We start from the raw sequence: 21,685 nt of genomic DNA on the forward strand, positions 1-21,685 counted from the left end.
TTTGTGTGCATTGCTTTTGTGCATGTGCCAGTTTCTGTATGTGCATATTCGTATGTGTGAGAGCGAGTGTGTGTGAGTGTCTGTGTTGGCTGCCAAACATGGAGAGCAGGAAGAGGCTAGATGGTTGGAGGGGCTGTTTGTTTATTCATTACCCAGCGGCCTCAGCGGTTTCAGGGGGACATGGCAACACTTGTCCTGGGCCCTTTAGCACTGGTCTGTTTGAGGCCTGTGTTGGCCTTGCCAAAGCCGTCAGCTCTCACCTCCTTTGCTCTCTGCTCTCTGCTCTCCACTATCTGCTTTTTGTTCTTTTTTGCTTCTTAGGCTCTTACTTTTGTCTGTTTTACAATGTTTTTTTTTCTTTCTCTACCTAGTTCACTATTTCTCTCCATACTTGGACACTTTGTCCATGTAACAAATAATTCCATGTGGAGCACATTTTTTAATTTTTAGAATTATATTTTGTGCTGCTCCTTCGTGGTCTGTTGATTAATGAGCTTCATGGTGCTGGTTGACTGGGTTTGGCCTTTTTTTTTTCACTGCACGGTACAACACAGCTGGACTCTTGATTTTGGTATTAAATCATTTTTTATTTTGTCAACTACAGAAAGTTGGTAGGTCTCTTATCACCAAACTATGTTGTCATAAATTGACTCAACAAATTTGAGTAGCGTCACCCCAGTTCGGCTCAGTTGATACAGGCGCCCCATCTGCAGAGGCTGAAGTCCTCATCACTCTGGTCGCAGGTTCAACTTTCGATCCTGATGCCTTATTATGTTCTTATCATCCACCACTCTCTCCAACCATATTTCCTGTGTTCTATTCCAGTCATTATGCTAAGTTAATTAACTTGTTGAGAAAGAGAGGAATATTTTTAGCAATAAAAAAGTTTGTTTTGGAGGGATAAGAGTGTGCGTCAGAGTTGCATGTCCATTTTTACACATCTAGTTCTATCAAGTCCATTAACCTGACATCGTTTCCCTTCAAAAAGTGCCTGTATTGTTCAGTATCATTAGGTGTATTCACACCAAACTGTTCTGTTGACCTTTTGAAGAGGAACTATCCACTAGGGAGTTCCCTGAGAACTACATACAATGGGATTTTTTTTTCTGTCTGCATTTGCACTGCCATGGTGATGGCAGAGTACCTTCTCTGAGGCAGGGACAAAAAGGTTCCTCTAGAAAGGGTTCTACAAAGATAGTTCATAGTTCCTGTGGCGTGGAATCTATAGAAATGGATAAGGAAATTGCCTATTGTAAGAACTTGTAGTTGTGATAAATGGAGAGGACATTTTATTGGGCCTCAGAGGAAATGTGTGTGTGTGTCATTGCTTATTAACTTACTTTTCAGCAGAGCCAATAAGGAACTGTCAGGAATACGTACCATTTGCTGGCATTACCACGGCATCGCCCACAACTTCAATAACAGAGCGCTTCTCACTGACGCTTACTGCTGCTAGGTTACAAAAGCTGTCTTGCAGGATTTCAACTCTTTTCATAGTTACCATTAAGTCTGTTTTAAATTGCTCTGTATGCTTAATATTTGCTTTTATTCAAAGAAATAAGAAAATAAAACATTAACAAAGGAAAAATTAATTGTGGTTTAGCAGCTGCTCTAGACCTGGAAAATGTAACCTCTAAAAGACGAGTCTTGGAGTCTGGGTGTGTGAAGGAAACTCATTGTTGATAAAGTTCATATTAAAAGACCTGCAACCTTCTTGAATTTGATAGGTCGATGAAGGACAAGTGACATTGTCAGTATGTATTTTCATGAATTCATTCAGCCTGATAATTTTGTGGATATACAGTATCTTTGAATTGTGTCAACCATCTAAGAGTAATTCTTCTTTTAGGTTTGTGAAGCTTTAATACATATGTGTAAGAGACCTCATAGCAGCAGAGTTATATTTGGATTGGAGCCAAGTGTCTGTTGTGAGCTGAAAAGGAAATGTGACTCTGACACTGAAGAAATGTATATGTCTGATATTTAAGAGTCAAGGTGATGTCTTCTTTCTAGCCTTTTAGAGATGTAACGAAGCAGCCAGGAATTTGTGGGCTGTACCTTCTAGCAGAATATAAGCAACACTGTGAAGATGAAGACTTTGCCACTTTGCCAATGATTGTCAATGATTGTGAGATCTTGGTCAGCGATGGTCCGCACTTTGTCAGCCATGTGTGTTGTGTTTCTGTGTTGTCTGACCATGGCTGAATAAATCTAAGATGATCCACAGTCTGTTTCACGATTTCATCATTGTTCATCGACTATAGAAACAACCCCCACCTAACAGACATTGATGAGCGAGATGGATATTCCAAAAGTTGAGCTATTTCCAACTGAGAGTGTAGAAAGTGTAGTGAGTGACAAAAAACAGCTGATGCCAAGCTGCGCCTAGAACGCGGAGAGCTGAAAACGCTGGACTCTATTGGTTTTGTTAAGGAAATATCTACTCCCAGGGCGAAAAACACTGTTAGTGGCACAGGCCCTTCTACTTCATCTTCAAATGCACAAGTATACTACTTCGTAAGAGCTGCTGGCTTCAGAATTTTTAGGTTCAGGTTATCCCTGTGGAATTCTTTTACTTTCCAACATCAACAATATAGAAGAGCCGAAGAACTTGTAATACAAGCAATCCTTTTTTTTTTAGTAGAGCCCAACCTTTGCAAAAAATGCAGAATTGAGCTTAAAGTAGATAGGATGTGTTATTTTTGTTGTCACAAGGACCACAAAGCAAGAATGCCATCAAATGAGTTAAATCAAATAAGACTAAAAAAACAACATATCAGGATCAGACTGATATTCAAAAGCATAACCTTACACCAGCTCATGCTGTGCACCACCTGACCTGACTGGACTAATCTCCCTCTTGGTGGGAGATCATCGATTCCCTGCAACAAAAGACCTGAGCCGGGCACACATCTCGCTTCTGACCCTTCCCTCCAAGCTCGGCCCGAGCGAGTGTTCAAACCCCGACCCAATTAATGGCCATACAGGGGGATCAATTCCTCAGGCTTTGGGGTGTCAAATGTGATATGGCATTACTTTGGCTGGGTGCTGTAAAAGAGCCCGGACTGACTGACGCTTCAAAGCTTTGGTTTCTCGTCAGTCGAAGCATTCAAATTGAGATTCAGATTGGTGCGAGGTGATGAGAGGGAAAGAGATGAGAGGGTTTGATTTTTCTGCTCTCCTTTGTTTTCAGAAATGTGATTGATTGATCAGCACAATCACCTTTCATTGATTGGTTGTTGCTTTTAGAGTTTCTCAAGGTGACAATTTGTGAAGTTCGTATGTGGATCGTACTATTAATTTTGTCAACATGGTTTGTTGTTAAGTTAGGGTGTATGTTATTTCAGAAAATCCCCATTCACTCAATAATGTGAACTATCTTGTGATGTTTTCTCATTCCATTCAGCCATGGTGAACATCAGGGTTTATTATATCTGCTTTAAAAAAACTGTAGTTGATGCTTCAGGACAGACATACATCCTTTATGCAAACTCAAAGCAAACAGCTAATAGTATCTTTTTAATAGTTTGTTGTGCTGTGACATTTCTGATAGTGCTGTATTCTGGGACAGATCGAAGAGGATAAAACCTTAGAGACTCAATTTCTATAAGTAGCTGCCATGCGATGTTATACTTAAGCGTAGGTTCTGTGCTAAATGCTAACATGTTAACAAAATATCGTTCTATCTGGATGTCGTGGCAAGATGCACTTTGGCAAGTCACGTCAATGTATTCAACCTTTTTCTCAAAATCTCACTAACAACAACACAATGGAGAATCAGAGGAACCCCTAAATGAGAAGATTTAATGTCCGTACAAACCTTCATCCAGCAAGTTTTTAGTACATGGCCGATATTGCATGAGTCACAACGAGCATGCATGTATGGAGATAGAATTGTCTCAAAAAGATTTATACATATCGAAATGATATGCATAAATATGCATACATTTAGAAATATACAAATATTAAAAAAACGTGACATACAAATAAATAAACTAATTTGTATAAATAAACGTGTATTTGTAAATATATTTTTGAGATTTGAAAATAAATATGCTTGACATTGTGTGTGGATTCTGCATTTGTGGATCGGCTTTTCTCTCGATGACGTAATTTTGAGACATTCTTACCGCACACTGCAATCCACAAATAAATATACCCGAATGCGAATACACCCTCCCCTGAACAATCAGTAGATGGCAGTGTTGTGGAGCCACCGCTGGTTATGGTTATGGTTAGGTATTTCGCAGACGCTTTTATCCAAATTTACCGTCTATGACTGCTGCAGGATCAACAACATGGAAGCGAACAGTGGACTAACTGGATGGTTAAGTAATAACTAGTGATAACTGTTTCTTGTGGGTTGTAGTGTCATCAGACAGTATACATGAGTCCACTTAGTCAGTGTACAGACAGATGTCATGTCTCTTTGACATCAAGAAATGGAAACCAAAACATTTCTGAATGTATTCTAATTCTCTGCAAGCGGAAATGTTTGGAGCCCAAAAGTAAAGTACTGTTAATCCTCTAACTGACTAATCCCTTTATTTACTTCACTACAGAAAGTATCTGGCCTTTATATGAAGGGGGCTGGTATTTGAAGGCAGGTCTTTATATAAGATTCTCTGACCGAGAAGTTTAATTGCTCATATTTTAGTAGCCTAAAATTGCAAATATTTTTGAACTATCTAGTGCCTAACAATACTATCAGGATCACGGTCAGCTGTTACTTTCAGTCAGTGTTCTGGGGCAGTAATGTTACTTAAAAGACATTGATATTTTGATCAAGTTAACACAATATTTGAAGTCAACATTAGGAGGAGTCGAGGCTTCAAAATGACATTTAACAAACTTGTCACTTCACAGTGGCTCTGTCCAGTTTTTTTACTAGCTGTTTCTCCATCAAAACCTTTTAAACTACAAGAATAGGGACATGTTTGTGAATGTGTTTTAGTAACTGCAGATGTTCCACATGTTCACACACATACAAACAAGGTTAGTCAGCTTTCAGACAATTGCTAAGGTCAATTCAACCTCCAATCACAACATGTAAATCTTGCATACTGGAATAGATTACATTTGTTGTTTATAGGAAAATGACCACTTCTGCAAAAATAATTTGATTGAGTTGAATATAGATTTCTTAAGTACTAAATATTGTAAAATTTCACTATAGAAGTTGGATGGAAAGGTCACATGTATTCTCTGTGGGAATATACATGTACACATTGTGATTAATTAATGTCTTCTGTATTTAAGCCCAGTATTTCCAGTGTATAGCACTAATAAAGAAAAGAGTGATTTAATATCACACTCAGTGGTAGTTAAGGTAAAAATATCCTTTAACAAATACAACACTTTCAAAATGAAGAAATTATTAAAAATGTAGATAAGAAGTACGGGCAGTGTACGGACAACAAAGAGACTTTAATTTGTTGTGGCGAAAGTGTTAAATTATTGATGAATGTGTTAAGGATTTTCCTTACTGACTGTTAATGTGTGAGCTGATAAGTCATATTTTATGATACACAAGTAAACCGAGCTTTATAGTTAAACATGCTTTAGAGTCACTCAGGTAAGAGATGGACTCTCTAAATTGTACTTTATAAAAAATAATGATAATGTTGGTTTCCTCCATTGATAGTTGTGTTACTTATCTGCCACTGGATCTCAATTGTAGTCTAAATATCCAGAAGGTGTTTTATCAACAATGTTATTCCAGGAAGCATTGACTTTGCCAATTATGGAAACTTAATGTAACAACTAAAATAAGAGTCTCCAAGTATTTTTGCAGTGTAGCGGATTATAGAATGTCATCTTTTATATATTAAAAAGTACATCAGAACAAAAGAGTTTTTGCCATTTATACAATTAAAGTAATTGGACTACAAATTGATGTTGACCTTCCAGTATGAGCAAAACTGAAACATTAAAAGAAAAAATATTCTTCAAATAAGTAATTGTGTTCTCATCTTCTTCTGGCCGTTAAACTGAGTTTTTCAGTTTGGGACCAAAACAAAGCAAGCGACCAGCATTTCTTTGAGACAGAGAGAACAGAGAGGAGAAAACAGCACATTAGAAAACGGTAAGAGGAAAAATAGACATCCGTTAAAGAAGAAAGGGAGGAAAAACACAAAAGTATAAAAATTTAATTGAAAAATAAAAATGTTGTAATCCCATAAAAACATTCTAAATGGGCTTGGTGGGGCTGTGTATGGCGGGAAGCCGCACGATGTACCTAAGGCACTGCAAAGTGTTAACATGAAAAACACATCAGAGGAGAAAAGGAGGTGGAAGGGGGAGGGAGGGGGGCCGGCGGTCTGTGGGAGGGGGGGTGCATGCATGGAAATGCAGACGTGGCCGATATGTCCCACTTTGCAATTAGTGTGCATGATATGACTACATGCACAAAAGATGTGGGTCAGTTTTTTATTTAAGGTTTGGTGTGTTGTTGTCGAGATAAAGCGAGAACAGTTCAGAGAGTAAATTACACATCTGTTTCATAAAAGTTAATTAGATTACAATTTGCATCTACTGAACATGTTTATTCTAAATGTACTGTACAAAAGGTCTTTTAGATCTCAGCGTGTGGATGATGGATCACAGATAGGCTTTTTTATTTAATTGGAAAAAGTATGAAAAAAAAATCCTGTCAATTTACAAATGAGGGCTACAATTGATAAAGTTCAATCAAGGACAGAAAAGAAAGAAAGGTCTGCACACTGTTCAGCTCCCACTGTTCAGAAATTTGGCGATTTAGCACCTGAGGAAGATCTTGTAGATCGAGAAGTTGCCCTGTTAAAATAAAATTTCCGTTGGGAGATGAACATTTTGCAGACCTTACTCTTTTTTCTGCAGTTAGCACATTTCCTGCACCTGTATGCACTTTGCCTGGATGAGTGCTAGTTTTCTCTTTTCAAAGTTCAGTAACCTTTGTGCATAACGTCTGTTTCATCAAAGTGTGCTGCAATGCCATTTAAAATGTTTTACGTACAATAGAGCCACTGTGAGACATTCATGGTCAGTTGATATTTATTTACATAAGATTTATTTGAACGTCAATTTAAACTCTTTAAGTTTCAGCACTCATTGTTTAGTGTGACATTCAGAAGCAAGGCTCTCTGATATGACAGCTATGGGTTGAACAAATTAGACAAAATTGAATTAGACGATTATTTATATTTGATAGGCTGAGACTTTCAGTCATAAACTATAAAAAGGCAGGAGTTAATTAGTAATGCACAATTACATTTTCAGAATGACTTATAATTAAAGATGGTCTGTGTCTTTGCCAAGCAGCAGCTATACTGATTTGTCTTTCTTTCGTGGTTTCAGATACAATTTTTAATTTCCTGTCTGGTGGAGCAAACGAAGTTGAAACTTGTCAGGCTAATTGAAGAAATTAAATGCCTCAAGCAAAGTTTAAACACAAAAGGTGTTTTTGTTTGTGAGATGGAGTTGTGTGTGTGTTCCTGTATGCTTGTCTGTAGCACACACACGCATGTCTTTTTTTTTTGATGACTTAAAAACAGGGGCACGTTTGCTTTGCATGCCCCGGATTTCCAGATTCTTCCGCTGCAGTGGGACGATAAGAGGCAAAGCAAGGAATATGATGGGCAAAAAGAAAAAAAAGGAAAACGGAGGAATTAGTCAGTTAAACATCTTAGGGACTTTTTCCATCATTGTCTCCTCAGAATGTTTACAACAAACCCGTCTAAGCATTAAAGTTTGCAGGAAGCCACAGAGGACCTGCAATCATACGCAGCCTGACAGGAATGCCCTAAAACTATTAAGTCTTGGCTTCTCTCGCACACTCTTTGCTTGCTTTGCTTCCCTCTTCGATCTCTCTCTCACACACAGAATAATATAAGAGTGTTTAACAAAGGCGGGTGTGTGCACAAACATGCAGTCTGTGCGTGCAGGCAGACACACTAACCACACATCCTTTTAAAGAGCTTTTCATAGAGCGTGCATCCTGCAGTTTGTTGTTCAACAGTAGCTCCTGGACAGTCAGCACATCCATTTAAAGTAAAATATGTCGAACCAATATGAACCCCTGTGACCTCTGGTTAAAAGCTCTGACCGATGCTGTTTAGTAACCACTGAGGTCACATTAACCCTTAACCCTGCATAGAGCTCACATTACACCACCTTTCACTCAACCCATCACTGTTACAAGATCAAGTCATATCAGACTGTCTGATCCAGAACCTGTAGCTAACAGCCACCTCGGCCCGCTCGGCTCCGGGACTCATAATGGAATGAACAGAGCTGTGGACTTACTGCCGCTCTGCCCCGAGGCTGTAATCAATTCCCCCCCTGTGAGGGGGCCGGGCTGCAGAGTTCACTGTTTGATAAGAGGAAGCTGAGCAGGGACTTTCAGTTTGGCCTGATTTCAGGTTCACCATCAGATAAAAAAAAAACACACTGATTTGATCTCGCTGCTGCTGCACTCAGAGGAATTCTCTTTATGTGTATGTGCATGTGTGTGCCACGACTTGTGTGTTGCATTATCTCTCTGTGGCTGTGTCAAAGTACAAAAATGTGTGACTATGAATAAAAGTTTATAATAAGATCGTATACAAACAAGTGCAGGAAAGTTAAATAATATGTGTAGCATTTTAAAACGAGTTTATCTGGAAATATGATCATAGGTTCAAAACGCAGCCTCATAACAACATTTTGTAGTATCTGCAGAGAGTAAAGAAGTTTTAAACAACCCATACTGTGCATGCCAAACAAATACATGTCCCAGACTGTCGAGGTCTGAGACAAGGACCGTAGCCTCTGTATGTAGGGTGCGCTTGAACAGCTGATCTTAACCAGCATCCCTAACTTTAATTTCTTCATGATTACATATATTTCTGTCGTCTTTTTTTTCCACCAGTCCTTAATTCATTTTACCTCTTGCAGTTACCAGAAACACAAAACAATTATTCCCATTATTAAGTCCCCTATTTATTATTTTACACAAGAGATCAAGTAATATTATAAGGATTATCAGATATCGTAAAAGGTGCTAATCCCAGTTTCCCAGAGCCCAGAGCCCAGAGTGGCTTCTCTAAATTGCTTTTTTAGGCCAACCAACAGCCCAAAAACCAAACCAGCTTCCTTTCTAGAGTATTTATTAAAAACAAACTAAAGTGCCAAATGTTTTAGCTCTGCACAATACATTAAAGTTGGTTAAATCCAAAAATCGAGATTTTTACTCAGTACATTTTCAAGGCTCTTTAGATTAAAGGCTTTTTATTTTAGCTTTTTTTTTTGTATTATTGGTGTTCTAATAACTGCTTCTTATTATGAGACTCTTACCACAGTGCCATGAATGTGTTCAAGTATAAAGTACTGCCATGTAAACTTTTAGTGTTTTCTCTAATGCTCTCATCCATCTATCCCACCATTACTTCCCCTTTTAATTGCCTAAAACACTTCAACCACTAAAGCCTCAACCTGTTCACATTAGATGAGCTCTGTTTGTGCTGTGATAACCTCTCTCAGGCGGATTCTCAACAGGAAGCCTGATGAGAGGGTATATTAAGGCTGTTAAACAGTTGAGGAGGGCTGGGGGCTTCTGGGAGCCCAAAGAGACAAGAGCCTTTATTGGAAATGTAATTTTTGTTTGTCTGCAATTACCTCCCCACTCATTTGTTTTACAGACGCGGTTGTTATAGTGAGGAGAGAGCATGCTGGATTCTCTCAAGGATTGCTCTTCTGAGAGGCTGCAGTTTATTACAAATGGGAAAGCTTTCATTGCAGATTGCCCCAGCGCTGCAGAGAGGTACGTGACCCATATCAGGCGCACTGGGCTCTGCTCTATAGGGTTGTATTCCCCTCACAAACTACACAGTCAAAATTTAATTGGGTTTGTGTAAGTTTGTAGGCATACACATACAGTAAAATATGTGTATGAGTACTGTGTGTATAAACAAGTAGCTGTGAGCTATGAAGGAAAGGGTAAGAAAATGCTGTATATATACAGCACAACATGATATGTGCACGTGTTATAACAGAGTACTATGGTTTACAATGGGCTTGTTTTTCAGCATGCTTGATTTTTCATTTTTGGAGCTACGGGCTTCTTCATGTTATCAAAATGCAAATCAATGCAAAGCGTGATTCATGTCAAATAAGGTAGCAGGACATAAAGAGGAGCTTTCTGGTGATAAAGTATACAGACAGGAGAGAAGAGTATTTGATGCCCATTATTAAACAACCAATGTTGAGTCATGCTGCAAAACAGTTGATGAGCATAACTTACGTACTCCATGCCATAATGCAAATGTTTGCTTAGACGTTTTGAACATCAGATTTATGATGTGATAAACAATACTGGTCGACAGTTTGTTGCAATGTGACAAAGTGGCCAAAGAAGATAAAATAATCAAGTCGTATTAAATGACTTTATAGAATGTTTTACACGAATAAGATACCCAATAATATCTTTTTATAATGGCCCACACAAGCCTCACCATAGACTCCGCTTCACATACTCATGTACATACCCCCCCCCCCCCCCAGCACATTCTCACAAAAAACATTGTATATATATATCTCCATCCCATCTAAAACATTAAACATTTAAATTTCAAATAAAGGACCATTAGGCTGGTTTGAAAATAGAGAACACAAATACACTAAAGCCATTAAACAACCAGGTGTCTGCCTCTGCTGTCTCACTGTGGACAAATGCATATTGTTCAGATAGTTACAGCTAATCAGTTTGTCATCAGTGAAAAATTCTTTAATAAGGTCGCTGCCCCCTGACCTCCAGCCTTATAAAAGAACAGGCCGTTTGTAGTTATTAGTCTTCCCCACACTGGGACACACCATTATCGCTCCTAGGATGAAGGCAAGATAAAGGAGGGGGAGCTGGGGAGGGGGGTTCAGGGGAGGGAGTCTAGGGAGTAGGTAATTTGATTGGTGCAAAATTAGGGACTCCTCTGCTGAGGCATTATGGGCGAGTTCCTGATGGGTCATTTTAGCTTCACTTCCTCCATATTTCTCAGCTTGATTAAAAATTGATCGGCAACGGCTATGTGAATATATTATTGGGGCCATTATTCACCCCTGACAGATAATTGGATGGTACACACAACTCTATTTTCTTTGGGGGCAATGCCATCACTTGTGTGGCTCTGGTGTGAGTGTGTGTGTGTGTGTGTGTGTGTGTGTGTGTGTGTGTGTGTGTGTGCATGTGCGAGTGTGTGTGTGCATGTGCGAGTGTTTGTATGCGTGGGAGAGAAAAGAAGATGGAGGCAGAGTGAAGAAGAGAGTGCGTAAGTACCGTCTGGATGGATGGTTCAGCCGAGGCCTTTTTTTTTCTCCTTTTTTTTATTGTAAGCTAATAAATCACTCCCTCTTCTCTTCTTTCTAGCCATCCTCCTATTCCATCCCGGCTCTGCTGTCACTTTCTATGACCGTGCATGATGGATATGTTATTGAAACATCATGCAAAGCATATAATCATTTTTCTGGTAATCATTCATAACCTTTTCTCAGGAGTTTGGAATAGGGCCATGAAATACAATGTTAGATAAAACCGACATGGATTTGGATTTGCTTTTTAGTTTCTGCTTATGCTCCATCTCAAATTCACTTATTACCAAAGATTGAATTTCCTCTAAAAAGCACTCTAGCTGTGGAAAATGTATGTGAATAAGCCTGTCTGATAGCCGTTAGCTAGCATGCAGCTGCAGGCACGCAGGGATATTGGAATGAGTTAAATGCAATGTGTGCTCGGTTGCTAATGCTATTTGCTATTCGCCCAAGGCTTAGCTTGCTGCCATTTTCACGCCTTCTTAATGTCTTAAACTGCATGAAGAATGAAGTGGCTTGCACAACATGGTTATGAACTATGCACAGTTCTCTGTTTTGGTCTGCAAATAATGAAGGGTATGTTATCAACCGTGTGTTTTGTTTAACAGCTACTTTGACATTTAACATTTTAGCTTTATTTGCAAGGAAAATGTACTTGTGCAAGCAAAGTTTGTGCATTTTGTCTGTCCTAATAGAAGTGTTGTAGAGATATTTTAATGGTCTGCTCCACTACTTAAGATATAATAGTTTTAGCTAAGCATAGCTGTCCTCTTTTCTTCTGAAACAAAGAACTTGGCTACAAATATTTTTGCTCCATTAAAACTGGAGTTTAGAAACTGCAAAAAATAGCAAGTTTGGAATCAAAGCTTGGTAAACTCTCATTGATTGTGTGCTTCAATGTTCACTAGAAAACAAAATGAGCAAAATGTGAAGATTTTTCAAGGAAATGTCACAAAATATATGTCCAATATGAAGAGGTTGACTTTTGCATTCTCACTCTAATCTTTCTTATCTGGTTAAAGCACTTCCTGGGCAGAGCTTGAGAAGATCTTGGTATTTAGTTGGTGAAATTTACAAAAACAAAACAACATCCGCGCAATCAGTAGGGAGATAAATAAAAGTAAGGTTGGTAAGATGCCGGGTTAGATTTTCTTCACGTCTTTCACCTTTAGAAGTCACGAGTGGCAGCAGTAGCCCTTTTATCCTGGTTAAATCTTTTTTTTTACAGAGGCAGTTACACCAACCCCCTCCCCATGTACAAATCAAATTAGTGGCTATGATCTCACTGATGGAAAGGTCTCTCAGGAAATGACATGTGTCTGTAACATTATTTGCAGCAGTGCTAGCTCCCACATTATCCATGTAATGGTGCTCAGCTATACCTCCCACTCTCTCTTCATCTTTTTTGTTCATACTGTTTTCTTTTCCTCACCATGTCCCCCCCCTTTTTGCTTCTTCTTCGCGTTACATTCATTTTTCCTTCTTCCATAACTTTGAGGCTACTTCTCCAGGCTCTTTCTTCCTAATTCTCCTCCTTTCCTCATTGTTCCCACTCTCTCTTCCCCTCCTCATGGGTGGAAAAACACAGCGTCTACCCTCACAAAGACGCTTCTCCTGAGTGGAAATTACCGGCGGAGATTAATAACGACATTAGGCAGTAATGATGCTGCGCTGAATGAAATATTTATTAAAGATCCCTCTGCTAGCAATTAGCGTGGCATGTAATCGTTCAGCACAAGAAATCAAGATGATTGTGCCGCAGTCCCCCAGCCCCTTATCGCTCTCTTCTCAGACCCCCACCCTGCCTTCACACACAGTTGAAAACAACCCCCTGTGCAGCCTCGACTTCCCCAACACAACCCCCCCCCCCCCCCATGCTCTCATGTCTTCTCTCCATGACAACAGTAGCTTTGGGAGGTTCTAGGATTCTGTACGTGTGTGTGTCGAAGGGTGGTTATGGTGGTGGTCCTTGCGCGTCCAATCTTAATTACAGGCCCCTCTGCTTTAAGCGGGGAGGGGGGGGGGACTCCAACAGGCAATTACACTGTCAGGGATACAGACTTCAGGAATCACTGTTGATTGGCTCAGGAGGACGTCCAAGTCAGACCTCAGGCTCGTCAAAGAGCTCCGGCGTTTTTCGTCTCCGTTCCAAAATCCTGCCAAGTTGTCCGGGGCAGGAGCGAAGAAGTGAGAGAAAAAGCTTATTATTGGATGCTTGTCTTGAGTCTCGGAGTTTGCTAACTTCAGCTTCAATGCCTAAAGGGACAGGTTAGCACAAGTTGCAAAGAAGTTTTCCATATAAGAGATTTCACTTAGAAAACTTCTTGGAAAAACTTTTTGAAGACGTTCGCCCTACCTACCTAGGCAGCAAGGATACACAAGCCACTTTAGGAATCTCTTCCTACTTTCTAATTCTACATTTTGACAAAATTGATTAATGTATTCAATGAAATAAAAAATAAAAAATCATCCCCTCGTCATGTTTTTTTCCCAGAAGGTGTTAAAATCCTGCATGAATCATTTCAAGGATGAGCTGCCCTTGAGGATGTGCGCCCTTGTTTGTGTTCACACAAGCATGACCTCATTTTCAAGTTGTCACCTGAGAAGGACAATGGAGAGAAGGAGGCATGAAGGGGACAATGAGGAGCAAGAGGGGAGGGCGGATGAGGGTGGGTGTTTGTTGTTACAGCAAAGGTTGGAGGTCAGATAATCAAAAGTGTCCGTTTATTGGCTACATCATCAAACCTCAAGGAGCTCATCAATGCAGCCAGTCAGGCGTGTGGCTCGGCTAATCAGCTCTCAGGCCGGTGTTTAGCCGGGCCGATGCCGTCCACCGAGTGACAAGAAAGAGACAGAATGACTGAAAGAGAGACACAGAGGGGGGAAAGGAGAGTGCGTTAGGATTGGGTTGGGGGGGCGGGTGTGGGGGGTGGGGGCATGAATCAGAGCTAATGTAATAGTAGTTCACTACACAAAGGGTGGCAGGGAGAGACGGATCAATTTGCAATATCGTGAGCTGCAGCCCCGGCAACAAAGGCAGGACATGAAAGCAAGCACATTAAGTGATGCTCTTGTATGAACTCTGGCAATCAATAAACATCAGGGCAAGGGGGGAGGCAGAGTGTGTGTAAGGGAAAGAGGGCAAAGAAATGAGAACAAGAGGAAGAGTAAAAGAGAGGGATGGAAGAACAAAAGATGGGCACAGGGTGATGGTTGAAGATAACTTCCACATCTAACCACAGAGCTCTTTGTTTGACAAACTTTGCCTCTGTTCTTCACTCAGATTGTTAATTAGATAGTTATCTTTAGCCCTTTGATGGATTAGATAAGCCCTTAATTAATCTTTGAATCTAATTAACTGTCTTGCTATTAATAGGTCTGGCCACATTTTTGTACCTTTGACTGTCAGAGCGCTGAAATGAGGATTTACAGTTCAGACAGGAGGAGAACCGCTGACAGTTTTAAAAAGTTTTGTTAAAGCATATTAATGTGGGCCAAAATGTATATTTTCAAACCAAAGCCAGATAATTTAGACATGTAAATGGCTGGCAGAGTAATTACATGTTGATGTTGTTTCGTGTGCATAGTTCACATGCCAATTTGCTCAAATGTTTTCACTTTAATCATATTGTGACTTTTCAGCCCTTTATACGCTTTCATTGCAAGTCAGACACATTTTTTGGTTTTGGTCATTCCAGTTTACATCGTCTTCCTCTGTATTAAAAGTAGAATTCACAGCAATTAAAATATAGTAAATGATCATATCTATTCTGTAAAAATGAATTATCTGTATTATTTAACAAACATGTTGAAAGAATAGCTGTCTGAAAGCACATCTCTTTTTCTGAAAAGATCCAGTGTGTATATTTCCTTTTCCCTTTTGTTCACTATTGACTTTAGCTTGTACCCTAAAGAAATATTTATAGTTTCCATGTGAAAACAGTATTTCCTATAACCTCTCTGCAGAAGTAATTTCCCTTTGGGACAATAAAATCTACCTTGACCTTCATCTTAAGAATGTGGATGATATGTGAGGATTTGAAGAAGGACAAGGTAGAGTTGATAGAAAAACAGTATTTTACACCTTTGTAAAAGAAAGTCCTTTGTATTTTATGTATACCATCAAAGGTCATTTTGACAAGGAAGCATATAACCCTAACCCATAGAGGGGTTTGCCACCATATTTAACTAGGTATTGGTACGATTATGGGATTACTTGTTGTTGCCTTCATTATTCGTGTAACATTTCATTATTCCTGTGCCTGCACACAAATTGATTGTATGCTCAAGTTCAACACAGAATGCGCCATGTCAGCTGTGACCAGAAAAATTGATGTCTGGAAGTACTTTGACAAAAAAAAAGATGACAATGATGTACAGTTCATTGTCCTCAGTTTTCTTTTAGGGCTAACGATATACATTATTAGTAGTTCATACGACCGATATATACTGATACGTATTAACAATAAATATGAAAATCTTTCCATCAAAATTTTAAATTTTGAATATTACAAACACCAAAGCAAGACTTTGCTTCAGGCTGCTCTCGTCTCTGTGCATGTAAGTGGCGCCCAGGCTTCAGTGTTGATTGGCTGTTACTCGTGTAACATCTAGCCAGTCAGATAGTGTTGTGGGCAGGCCATTTATGGTGAGTGAGCAAAGACTCACAGGGAAAGACACACCTGCAGCTGTCGTTAAAAATGAAACAGGGATATTGGCCAAATGCAGAATATTGGCCCCCGATAATTAGCAAGGCCATCTATTGGTTACTGCAGGGGCCTTTGAAAGCCTGGCGATGGCCATGCTGGAAATGCTGTCTCAACCTAACTTTCAGTCCACCTCACGCCAGGCTAAGAGTTGAAGCTGAGGCAGGCCCTAAGCAACCTGACAGACCGCTACACTACGCCTGCCTGTCAATCAGGTCAGCTATGCGTCTTATGAATAATTCTTATCCTTTGTAACATCAAAACAGATTAGTTATCAAAAAATTCCCACCTGTACAGTGTGTGCCAATAGAGACATGAGCTAATCAGACCATTTTTTAACCAGGCTGTAAACAAGTTAATTTCTGCTATAAAAACTGTCTTTTTTGAATGGCTGTGTATGGACTTCCAGTGCTGCACCCAGTCTCAAAGCAGACTCTGTGGTTTTTTTTCACTTCCACATTGGCTTAATTGTTTTAACACCGGAAGTTGCCGTTTGGTAAAGCATAAGGAGAAACCATCAGAGCCAGACAACAGGCAGTCTTCCATGTCTGTTAATACCAAGAATGATGACTGGAGATATGCTCTCATGAAGTTTTGTGGAAGGTGAAGGCTTCTGCATGCTGATGCCGATTGTTGAGTCGGAGTACAAGCCGACATTATGGTGAACAACTGCCACAGTAGTGGAAAAGATGTTGAGATAAGTTATGCAGAAAGGAGGGCTGACTTGCAATGTGTCCACAAAGTAGCTGTTACGAGCTCATGTACCTCTCTGATGATGATGATGTCATATGTTACCATCACTTGTCATTTTATTCAGAATTGAATGAAAACTGCTGCAGACCACTGTCCTGCAGTATTTTAAGTCCATACAGTCCACTGTAATCATTCATAAAGTATATTTTCAATTACCTAAGAAATGGAACTTTTCTAAAATTGTGTGTAGGGACATCTCACATCTAAGATTATTTAAAGACGACATTAGTGTGACTAAAGCCTCGGCCTGAAACAGCAACAGCATGTTTCAATTTAAGTACAATCCAGAACAGTGTGTAAATCACGCTTTCAAAAACCAGTAGAGAAAGTGAGAAGGAAAAGAAAGTGAGACAGAAGAGGGGCGATACTTTAAGATGACTTGTTACAGACACTCAAAATGTAAAACTGTTAAAGAATACTTCAACTGGAGGGATTTTGGTGTTATAAATTTGGTTTCAAAACTCATTTAATGCTTTTGCAGAGGAAACTTAGCGAAAAGGAAAATACAGTTGCACTAGTTCACCAACATGGTGTCATATCTCACTCTGCTTCATGGACCTCTGGGTTTGTGTGCATGTGTTTGTGTGTGTGTGTGTAACTGGACCTGGTTCCGAGCCATTGTGTTAGTCTGACAGAAGCCTTTGCCCACTCTTTGATGCCCCCTCCAGAGCTTTTGGTCAAGGGCCTTGCTGTTCCACGACACACACACACACACACACACACACACACACACACACACACACACACACACACACACACACACACACACACACACACACACACACACACACACACACACACACACACACACACACACAGTATCTCCCCGCTGGGACCAGGGCGCTTCATTTGCATTATGATGGCAGGCAGATTAAGTACATTCCAGTGCACACTAAAGGGACTCAGAATAAAACATACACACAAAAATACGCACACAGGCGCACACACTTGTCTTTGGGCCAGTAAGGCAGGCTTCGAACAAAACTGGTGCCCACTGAAGGGTACCAATCCCATTACTTGCCCCGTCCTCTGTTGCCCCCTCCCTCTGCGGAGAACAAAGGACAGAGACATGGAGAGGATCTAAACCTCAGCAAATCAGGGCGGGAGGAGGAAGAGGAGAGCCGAGCGATGGGAGGAGAGAGGTGAAAGATGAGGAGAAGGGCGGGCATCAGGGTGGGGCGGGTGTTGGAGAAATAACTCTGTGAGGCAGCTAGAGGGACTAAGCTCATTTAGATAAATCGACATCCCCAGCTGAGATAAAACCAATGATGATTTGTACTGTATCTTCAGGGGATAAAAGCCATTCTATTGGATTTCATTGGACCTGGCGTCCTGGGATTTCACAGGCTCTGGCGCAGAGGGATTGTGTGGCTCCCAGCATGGAGGGCCGCTGAAGAGGGGAGTAATGGTGACTCCTGCTAGGAGAGGGGAGAAAATTCCCATCATTACTGGGAAATGTCAAACACAACACACCAGAGGGTGGAGTAGGCACTGTGAGAGGTGATGTCGGGGTCTTTCTGTCTCTTTCACTTTTTCCTGTCTCCTCCTCTTCCTGCCAAGCTTTCTCTCAGAGCAAACAGACTTTCAAAAGTCAGTGACTAATCTGCTGGAGAAGTTGTGATAAGGGTTCAATATTCAGCTGTTCTAAACTTGCATATATAGGAATAAGACATAAAGCATTATGACAGTTTTTTAAATGAAATCAGTAATTGTTGGATATTCAAATAGCGACCATCTTTCATCTGATATCATGCTCAGGCTGGGGAGCTCAAATACTATTACAATGCTCTACTGCTGTGTTATAGGTTCCAAAAAGTACGTGTTGTTTATTATCACTCCTTTGCTTTGAAATTGATCAGCAACTGAATAGGCTGTGTACAGTCAAGGTCAAGAGAGAGAACTTGGCATGTTATATTAAACATATTTAGTAACACGTTGTTACTAACCACATACATTATTAACAGCACCAGCTAACTATGGCATATGGTTAATGGTATATATACTTGAGCTTGTATGGCGCTTTTCTAGTCTTGTGACCACTCAAACTGCTCTTACACTGCATGTCACATCTACCCATTCAAATACTGATGTGTTGTGAGTCCATCAGAAGTAACTAATCCCATTCATATGCGTTCATACGCCGCCGACAGCAGCAGCAGGAGCAATTCGGGGTTAAGTGCCCAAAGACACATCGGACATGTAGCTGCAGGAGCTTGGGATCGAACCCTCGACCCCCCTCCGGTTAAAAGACGACGACTCTACCAACATCCCCTCCTTACATAGCTTCCTATTAGCTAATGTAGCCATTTGCTTAGAAGTGGCTGAAAGTTAATATCAGATTTGTAGTGTTATACGATAATGAGATAGTGAGGAGCAGTGGAATGGTAACATTAGCTGTTTTGGGAACAGGTTTCTATTATTCTTTTTAACTCAGAAATATGGCCATATTTTCCTTCCCCCCCAATTGTTTTCACTTGCTGATATATCTCGACAGGTGAAATGAAAGCTTGTCAAAACAACTTACAAACTGGAACACAGCGGTACGACATCATAATAGCTTGTTACCTTCCCACCCTGAGAGTGTCATCAAAGGAAATTGATTGCTGTGTATGTATGTTGAGCATGCCCAAAGCCTTAAACTTGGCTTACAACCTTATTTTTTCAGCCATATTCAGTAATAATTCATATTATGTCCAAGTTTAGACATAATATAATTGGAAAATTTTGGTCTGAATAATTGTTTCCGTCAATGCAGGCTTAGTATTGAGTTCTGTCAGGTGCATTGTGTAACACAGACACAATTAGCAGTTAATTATATACAATTATAGAAATGCTAGTTTTCCAGACATAATTTATTCTACATGATGTATTACAATGTTTGTGAGAATAGAATGCTTTGGAAATGAGAGAGATTTAGATAGTTGAACAGCACGTGAGTAATTAAAAAAAAAAAGTATATTTCATTTCCAGCAAAACAAGATGAAGAAATGAAAATGTATTTGAGAAAAATAATTAATTTTAATCGCATTCAATTAAAGGAAAAGAAAAGAAAATGTTTGTCGGAGTGTAAGCCTTCCTTCACCCTCATAATACTCGAAGTTCCTCTGGGTCTATTTGGCTTTGATGGCAGCCATGCTTTACCCATTAATAATGAAGGCAGCACGATCGTTCTCTGCATTAGAAACTTCTACATTTAGATTTAGATCCTCTCTCCTCACCATTCAGAGCCTCAGGTAAAGAGCCCTGAGTCTGAAAAATTAAAGAGTCTGTAAAACCCTCCTTACAAATTAAAAAGTAATTAATGTCTCTACCTTGAATGTACAGTGCCAACCTCTATCCTCGCGGAAAATATTGGTGCGCTGTAAAGTGGTCCTTTCACAATCCTGCATTTAAGTAGAGGGTTAAGAAGTAGCAGTCTCCACCTTGCTTGAAAACTCCATTGCATTAAGGCAATTAGACCATCTTGGCCTAAATAATAAACTTGAAACCCCACAGTCTATGTTCAATATTTCATCTGTTATTCAGGTACTGGGAGTGCTTCTATAGTGAATACACTTTCTCCACAGCATGGTTCTGTAATGCAGGTATTTTTCTTGGGAAGCTTTTAGGGGGTAGTTAGGTAAAAGCCGTTGGAAAGGCCCTCCCCTGCCCACTCCACGGGCTGAATTATGAATCTTTTACCTGCGTCCTGTGCAAAAGTTTCTTAAGCATATCTGGCTGGCCAGATGGGCTGGAGAGTCAATATTAAAGGTCAGATTCTCCTAGAAGTAGACTGAAAACTGCAGGAGTGCCGTGAATAAACAAGCTCTTATTGTTTTTCCACAAAGGACAAATATTTTCAACATGATAAAATGTTAAGAAAGGAGGTCTTTATGTGATTAAAAATAGCAGTGGAGTTAATAAAGCTGTGTCCCAGACTTTTTGCGGCTCTGGTAAAAATCAATACTTGTAATTGTAACCAGGATTATATGCTAATTTTAGGAATAATTCTGATCTAATTCATCTTGGCCTATATGTAGACATCATACCATTTCAAAAATTAGATATCGACACAATTCTTTGATCCATCCGCCTTGTGTATAAGACATTAACTCAAAGTATTTCACCAAGATTCTTTGACTGTCCAAATTGTAGTTTCGAATAGGAATCTGTGTTAATGCAGTAACATAATGCTCTTGGGTTGACACTAGAGCTGGGTATTGTCCACAACATGTATACAGAATGAATTATATTTGTGTGTGCATTGAAATACCTTTGTGAATCCTTCTGTGTGCATTTGTGAATATTGAGACTGATCTAACTCCATACAGATGACAGGAATACCCAGATAACTCGTCACAGTACCTTCTAATATTTGTGAAATAATTATGTATGCATTGTTTGTATTGGTTTAGAACAAACTTACTCAAAAATGTATTTTATCGTTGCATTACTCTTAAATAAACAAAGAATAAAGCATTAATGTAAAGTATGATCTAAAGTGCACATTTTTGCCTGAGCTGAATTTACAGAAAAAAACTTAATAAACATAAGAGTGCTATAATGGCATGGACAGAAACTATATGTAAAGTGACAATTGTGACCTGAATTCACAGCACCCCCAGTGCCCCCAGTGGAGAGGGGTGTCATTACAACAACAAAAAAAACGATATCAGGATATCCCTGAATCGATATTGAATTCGGAAAATAATAATTGCAATGCATTGATGAATCGTTATTTTTAACCAGCCCTAGTTGACACCCTCCCCTTCTGTGATGGGCAAGGAATCAACAAAACAATAAAAATAGTCAATGCAAATGTAAAATGATTTCACTTTATTTAGAAAGAGTTTTTATGAGAAGTTTGTCTTAAAAAATACGTAAGCCATTGTGGACTTTTTTATTTCTTTACTTCGTCACTGCAATTTGTT

The sequence above is a fragment of the Labrus bergylta genome, chromosome 10 (genome assembly GCF_963930695.1).
Source record: "Labrus bergylta chromosome 10, fLabBer1.1, whole genome shotgun sequence".
Lineage (NCBI taxonomy): Eukaryota > Metazoa > Chordata > Actinopteri > Labriformes > Labridae > Labrus > Labrus bergylta.